Source organism: Macrotis lagotis, chromosome 1 (assembly GCF_037893015.1).
Source record: "Macrotis lagotis isolate mMagLag1 chromosome 1, bilby.v1.9.chrom.fasta, whole genome shotgun sequence".
Taxonomy (NCBI): Eukaryota; Metazoa; Chordata; class Mammalia; order Peramelemorphia; family Peramelidae; genus Macrotis; species Macrotis lagotis.
This window is the reverse complement of record NC_133658.1, coordinates 507,928,003-507,935,950: the sequence shown is the minus strand read 5'-3', so window position 1 is coordinate 507,935,950 and position 7,948 is coordinate 507,928,003. Positions and strand designations below refer to the sequence as shown.

Genomic DNA, 7,948 nt, shown 5'->3' with positions numbered 1-7,948 from the left:
AATGGAATGACAAGGGAAGGGGAAGGGAAGGAGAAGGAAAGAGAAGAGAAAAAGAAGGAAAGGGAAGAGAATGGAAAGGGAGAGGAAAGATAAAGGAAAAGGAAGGGAAAGAGAAAGGGAAAGGGAGTGAATGTATGTATAAAAGCCATGGCTTCCTGGAGGTTACACATAGCATATGCAGAGCAGCTCTTCCTGCTTCTGATCTACCATGTACATGACTCAATTTTTGAGGGTACTTCATGTTTTGAGATAAGAATGTGTCTTCAGGTTGACTATCAAAGGTAAAGGCATTTGAGAGGACTGGTAAGAAATATTGACCCACAGAGGAAGGTAAACCTCGGGTCGCTGGCTAGGAGGAGGTCTCAGTTTGTGAGTGTGAGTTGCAAGATACTTGTCTGGCATATATTTAGGTTGCCCATTTAAAGGGGTACACTGGAGAAATTCTCTGACCAGGGTCATCACCTAAAAATAGCCTAATTTTTCAGGGATCCACGAGAGGAAAATATTTTTTGTTTTTCTTTATCCTTTTGTTTTCAGATTGATTCTAACTAGGCATTTTTTCACATTTCCTTTACAAGTCAGAACATTTTCTTTCAGGTAACCTTTATTTGGATTGAATGCTTAAAAACTGCTATATTTCCCTTACAAGTATAGAAGCCAATATGAGCAGTATGGATGTTGCATCTCTAGAATGCTATTGTCTAGAAAGAATCACACCATGGAAGTTATCCAGGTTAATTTTTTTAATTGCTTTTGAGCAGGTCTAAACCACTTTCTAATTGTTAGGACAATTTGCATGAAATCCTTATGGACCACAGGATAAAGTTTGCCCAATGGCCTAGAAATTCCAAATAATCAACTCCAAGTCCTTAATAATTTTTTAGGAGTCCCATATCATTTTGGGGCTCTTATGAATTTAATTTCTTCATAAATGAGGGCACTAGATGGTACAGCGCAGAGGGTGCTGGGACTAGAGTCAGGAAGACCTGCATTTAAATCCAGCTTGAGTCACTATAAAAATGGAGATAATAGTAGCACAGTGACATCTACCTCTCAGGGTTGTTGAGAGGATCAAATGTGATAATAATTGTAAAACTCTTAGCAAAGTTTCTGGCACATCTTAAACAATATATAATTGTTAGCTAATATTATTATTTTTTGTTTGTCTTAGTGAGGGATGGTGTGGGTCTTCACTTGGAATGTCCTTTGTATTGCAGTGGATTTAAGAAAAATTTTAATTACAGGGACCTAGAAGAATTTTTATAGGGGGCATTTTGGTTTCTTCTCTGAAGTCCATTATTTTTTTTGGGAGGGGGAAGCTTTGTTGAGATCATAATTTCTCTTTGCAGGAGAGGAAAGATCACTTTTTGGCTTTCCCTTTCTTTTCCTTTACTGTGTTTGTGTTGGGATAAGTGAGCACCAAGAGAGGCAATAATGGAGAGTTTTGGAAAATGTTGTGTGTTTCTTGAATTTTTTTAATGTGTTTGGAGGTGAGTAAAATCTATAGGCCCATTATGTATGGTAGACTGTCATGGAAATCTGTAATTTTCAGGTTTTTGATGAACTCATATGGACTTTGCTCAGTTTCTAGGGGAAAATTCCCAAGAGTAATATTTGAGTCTTCCCAAAACATTAGAGAACTATTCAGAATTTGGGATTAAGGACAAATTAAGTAGACCCCAGTTGATTTGCTGGGTACAGTAAATGTTTAATTAGAAAAAAAATGTAATGGAGAAGAGAATTGATCATGATGTCCTGGATTAATTGATTCTCTCTTATTTGGTTGATGCTGATGTAATTACAGAAAGTATAGGCAGGTAACAGAGACTAGATGCTAAATTCTTAAACAAAGTGTTAACTTTGTTAACCATTTATAAAGTATGTAAAAATTCTCTGATCAAACTAATGAAGAGAGAATAGCTAGCTAATGGATAACCAAGGACCAGCCAGATTCTTGGTGGCCCTTTAAAAAGTTGGATACTCTCTATAGAGAGTTAAGAGCAGCAGGATCTTTAGTTCAAGAACACCCCTCTCTTTTTACTATTAGGAGACACCCTGTTTTCCAGAGCTAAGGCCTTGACCTTAACTGGACATATCAACAGTCCTTTGCACTCATCCTCTGGTTGAACTCTGCTGCAGCCAAAATCCCAGAATTATTTCAAATCAGCCCCAGGAGGTCCCTGAGCTTGGACAAGCACCTTAAGGATCCACATTCTGGTCATGAAGCCCTGCTATGAATCAAACTTGTCTCATTGTTGCTGTTACCCCTCATTGTCAGCGCTCCAGTTGTTCACTATGTAGCAATTGCTATATGTACTAAGATTTGACTTCATTAAAATGGGTCTTCTCTTAGAGGAGGTCCCAGCACCATTGTCTAGTTTCCTTCCTTCAATGGAATAAAGAAAGTTTTTTGCTTATGGTTATTGTTTTCTCTTTGTTTTTATTTTGTTTTTATTTTATTTTATTGTTTTGTGATATTCTGTTAACTTTTTGATTTATAGAAGTTGCATAACCTCTGTGACTCTTTGGTCATAAATTTTCAGGATTGATAAAGATAGCAGATAATAGTTCCAAGGACTAAAATCTCTGGAAGCAGAGAAGAGAGTCAGCTATGGAAGAAGAGCAAAACTCTTTTTTTTTGGCAAGGCAATGGGCTTAAGTGACTTGGCCAAGGTCACTTAAGTGTCTGAGGTTGGCTTTTAACTCAGGTCCTCCTGACTCCAGGGCCATCTAGCTGCCCCTAGAGCAAAGCTTTTTAGAGCTATTTGGTTCCTGTTTTTTAGTGGAAAAGGGAGAAATCTCTCTCCTTTCCCACCATTGGCTATAGTATCTTGTGATGGTGCTACTCATCAGTTGAAGAAACCATGGCCAGTAGCTATTAAGTATTTGAGGGTGAAACAGTTTTGAGGAATAGGTTTAGGGAGCTCAGTTAAGCAATTTGCCTAACAGAGATGCTTCACACATGGGATACAATATGAGGACATCATGAAAAGGGGAAAGATATCAAAGATATCAAAGACTGCATGGGCCTTTCAGTGTTAGAGATATGAGTTACCTTGACCATACTATATATATTCCTCAAGGAAGTGCTTTTTTTTTACTAGTATATGCCTACTCTTCCTAATGACACCATATGTGGTTATGGGAAAATGCAACACAGGTTTATTGGGGAGAGTACCAGTAATATTGTTCATATGATGATGATATCTCAGTAAAATCCTTTGCTTTGAGTCATTTGTGTCATATGACTAACTAGTAAAGACAAAAACACCAAGAGGACTACTTTTTTGGGACTATATTTACAAACCTATGTCCACTGGACCTAGAAAAAGTTTGTAAGATTGAGGAAGAAAGGTAACCCAGAGAGAGTGCGATATATATATGGGAAACTGTTCCCTGAGGGAAATGGATTTCCTCTAGCTCAGAATATAGTTACAGATAATGATTTTTAAAATTAAATATAAATATAGATGTCTCACAGAAAGCAAAAAAGGGTAACAGAGATCCTGCTAATCTTCTATAAATTATGAATTTCTACCTGATCATGCTAGAGGCAACCAATTTACAGTAAGTTTGCTAAATTCTACAATCAGTCAAGGCCAGGAGCAGCTTTGTGGATAGCTTATGCCTATGTCATAGGGTAGCAGGAGTGGGAAAAGAGTTTCTCCATTCATTGGACATGGTGATGATGATACTCTATAGGGACACAGAAGAGAGCAGAAACATATATTCTCCAAAAAGAAACAGGCACATACACAGAGAGGGAATTGAGTCAGCACTCTTGAGATAGAAAGTGGTTTCAAGAATCAAGGATCTGTGGCAGTGACCCAAGAATTAGCCTTGGCAACTCAAGAGTTGACATAGAGAGAGGAAAGGACAGGAGGAACCTGACTAAATGATTAGTACAGCTGAGATGCTGTGTCTGGGATAAGAGATGAGAGATGCAGTCTGAGGACTCAACAAATAGAGAAAGTATATTGAAACTTTGAAAATTGAAACCATGAGGCCCTTGTTGACACTTCTTACCTAAATGTATGCATCACCACAATTAAATCACCACCTCTAAATCTGTGTCTACTCTTCTCCCAGACACTGTATGAATTTGTGGGCTCTGTGAGTGAGAATTTGGAGAGATAAAAATGCTTAGGGATCTGAAACCTAGAACCTAGGGTTTGCATCTGCTCTCTGGAAACACAATTTTCAAGTTAGGTCAGAGCAGTAACCCAGAGGGTCACTACATATACAATAATATGGTTCCATTTGTTCTTCTTTGAGTTCTCCAATAATAGGTTATATTATACACATTCATTCAATCAAGAATCAGCCAATAAACATTTATTAAGTGCCAGGCATATGCATTGACAGAAGAGCATCTATAAAGAAGTTATTAATGGCAAAGTTGTATGTTGCCTTTAGGTGATTAAAAGAAAATTGTGTGTCGGAAAAGACATCTGGAAATCCAACTTAGCTGTTGAATATGACTCATTTCCTTAGAGTTTGTTGAAGCTGTTAGTCTCATTTATATGCCAGATTTCTGACAGGATGAAAACATCTCTCCTCTTCCAAACCAGTTGCATCGTTTTGTCTTTAGCAAAGAATTCTTTTCAGAGATATTAGTAATAAGCATTATCCTTATCCTTTAGTTAATTAAAACACACACATACACAATCTGGAGTTGTTTCTGGTGGTTAATAAAGGATTTATTTTGATAGTTATTATACCTACTTTTTGTGGTTGAAGCAGCATTACTAAACAATGAAGAAAATCTAATTACCTGGATTTTCAAAATATCTCTGGGCAAGGATTTGACAGAAAAAAGGTCTAAAAAGATCTCTTTTTCTCAGTCAAATATGATATTTTTTTATTAAGATTGAAAAATAATTTCAAAAACCATTTGAAATACTGCAGTCAAATATTCAGTTAATTTTTCCCTTAAAGTATTTAGAATATCCATTCAGCAATCAGTAACTTTTCTTCAAGATGGAAGCAAAACTAAGTAAGCCTAGTATGGAAATTTGGTTTTTTTCAGAGTTTATCAAAAGAAAAGTATCAGATAGGGAAAACTATTTTTAAAGCCCTATTTTAAAGCTATTTTAACTTCTTGTGAAGGAGAGAAAGAAGTTTAAAAATGTAAACCCATAGCCTAATTGTTTCTATTCAACAAGCACTCCAGGAGCGACTATTATTTTCTAAGTCACCATGCTAGAGATTCCATGCCTAGTACTTATTGGATGCTTATTAATTTCTTTTTTGATTTATTGATCCTATATTTTGAGATCATTGAGGAATTTCCTTACTTGGAGACTTAAATGATAAGATCCATCTGGTTTTTGGCTTAAGATATGAAGTTTAAGACAAAAGAACAACTATTGATTTTTACATTTTCTCTGTTACCTCCTTCCTGGGTTCTGTTTTAAAGGTAGAAACTCTAGAGGGAATGGTTTTGCCTGCAAATGTCTTAAATGTAAACTATTTAAACATTTCATGTAGAGAATTGTACTATCTTATAAAACCCACATTCAAAACTGTCCTGTGCAAACTGAGAGACCAAAAGTAGTGAATCTTAAATCCAGGGGGAAAAACTTTCATACTCTAAAGCATGTACAATAGATATTAAAAATGGTCCCAGTTAAAACTAGACACACCTTTCTAAAAATAAGAAGAAATTACTTACATTTAGGGGTTAAATTATGGTGCTCCCCTTCTTCCCTTGGAAGTTCGGTCTGGCCACTGAGACTCCATTCTGGCCCTAGAGCTTGGTAAATCTTCAAGGTTTGTGGAATGTGTGGTCTTAACTTGCCGTTGGTTTATGCTATCTAGAGGCAGCTCTAGTCGTTGCCATGACAACAAGGAAGGAAGCCTTCAGCCTCCTGCTTTCATTAAGGACCCAGAAGGATCAGTACCTGGATTATTTTGAATTTGGGTGTGCTCAACTCTTAAGTTTACAGGGCAACAGGGGAGGTTGTTGTGATAGGATAGGAACAAACTCACTTTAGTACAAGAAAGCTTACTTAACAGGAAATTGCATGATTAATTTTGGAACACTGAAACTCCTGACATGTTTTCCTCATATGGCTATTTCACTCTGACCACTTGCTTTCTGAGTTATTACAAACAATTAATGTCTCCTTTCCATTACCAATTATCTCATCACAGAGGAAAAGATTAAATACTTTGTAAATTATGCCTAAAGTCATCCCTAAGGATCTGCCCACTTCTCTATTTCAGATATATAACTAGACATTGTTTTTTTTTTTTTTAGATTTTTCAAGGCAATGGGGTTAAGTGGCTTGCCCAAGGTCACACGGCGTAATTATTAAGTGTCTGAGGTCACATTTGAACCCAGGTACTCCTGACTCCAAGGCTGGTGCTCTATTCACTGCGCCACCTAGCTGCCCCGACATTGTTTATTTTATTCACAATCATTTCTTAGTTTTTCTTCATCAAACACATTTCATAGAAAGTTATTGGTAGAAAAGGCCATTTGTATCCACCCAGTCACCTTAAAATGAGGAAAATGGGGACTAGACTGATCATTATTTATCCCAGCTCACAAAATTAATATATATTTTTAAATGGGACTAGAATTCAGACTTTTGGACTTTTGGGTCATTACTCTATGCTTTCTTCTTAATATTAAAAAAAACAGTTTCTCAAAATATGTAGGTTAGTCAATTGGCAACAGTAAAAATTATTCTATATGCTTTTATTGAGCTTTATTTTTATTTGGTAACTATTATAGTTCATTTTACCTTGATTTTGTCAAGGTATTTTATTTTTAAAATAAAATAACAAGGGCTGTTATTTTGAAGGGCCGTTAAGATGAAGGGCTAGCCAAGCAGAGATAAAATATGGCATGACTTGAGAGTGTAGAAAGTTAAACATTTACAGTAGGATTTCTATTTCCTCGTGTTTTAAAGCATTTGAGGTTACTCTCTTTGTTTTCTGTATTAGCTAAAGTAAGCACTTAGTAGTTGGCTCGGCAAGTGTTGAAAAGAGTAAGAAGCTACTTACCTGCCTTGTGACTGTGAGCAAGTCATTTCTCCTCTTTAGATCTGTGTCTTCCTCTATAAAATGAAAATCATATTTTTACTGCCTTCCTGACCGAATGGTTTTGAGGAAAGTTCTTAATAAGTTTTAGAGTTTCTGAAGTCTTTTGGGGTGGGGATAGATCCTGCTCCCCCAAGAAGATTACGGGAAATGTAGGTTGAGGCTTGGACAGACTGACTTCGATGTGAACTAGATACAGAGACTGGAAAACAAGCCAGTGAAATCTGGAAGGAAGAAAGCAGGATTGGGCGTGGGGGGTGGGAATGAAGCTGGGGAGAGGAAAAGGCAGGGACAACACAGGAAGAAATAGGACGGTGGCAAAAGGCTGCAGAGGCAGGAGTGGCTCTAAGCCTTCATTCCCTCGCGCTGAGAAAGCTGAAGCCCAGTCGGCAGTGGCCACAGGAGAGGATTAGACAATGAAAGTTAACTGGACTTCCGAGGGGCAGACAATGGGGTGGAATTCAACTAGCACTATCTCAAACTGCTCCCTTCTCCAATTTGTTTGTTTGCAATTTGTCCTCGGGTTTAAGTTGTTCTTTTTTTATTGTCTTTTAAATTTTGTGGCCATCAGAGTTTGGACTATAATAAAAATGTGCCTGTGCTTAACATGTCTATAAATATGGACAAAAGATGCTTAAGAGGGAGAGCAGCTCTAAGAAGTATTTTTTTTCTGAGAAGTATTTTTAAAAAAAAAATATTTCCCAGAATATCCTGGTTTGGTGGTCAAGGGGACCACTGGAGGCATATTTTCAAGTCATTTATTCTATGTTTTACAATGTTATGAAATTCAGAGAGCAGAAATGAAATGAAACCTGAATCTTTTTACCCTTGGCCTATCCTATCCTTCAGATTATATGGGAAATCATAGCTGAGTGCTACAGTGACAATAGGGGGGTTA

At 36.9% G+C, this 7,948-nt stretch overlaps 1 protein-coding gene across 4 annotated transcripts in view; it reads right to left on the bottom strand.

Moving 5' to 3' along the window:
• The window catches only part of EPCIP (exosomal polycystin 1 interacting protein), a 40,748-nt gene extending 33,510 nt beyond the window's left edge, over window positions 1–7,238 (bottom strand). For 3 of the 4 annotated variants that reach the window (XM_074214085.1, XM_074214088.1, XM_074214087.1), the window contains exon 1: window positions 5,675–6,998. The gene's annotated coding sequence lies outside the window, so the exon portion shown is untranslated. The other variant, XM_074214090.1, reaches the window with a different exon arrangement.
• Window positions 7,239–7,948: the final 710 nt, after the last annotated feature.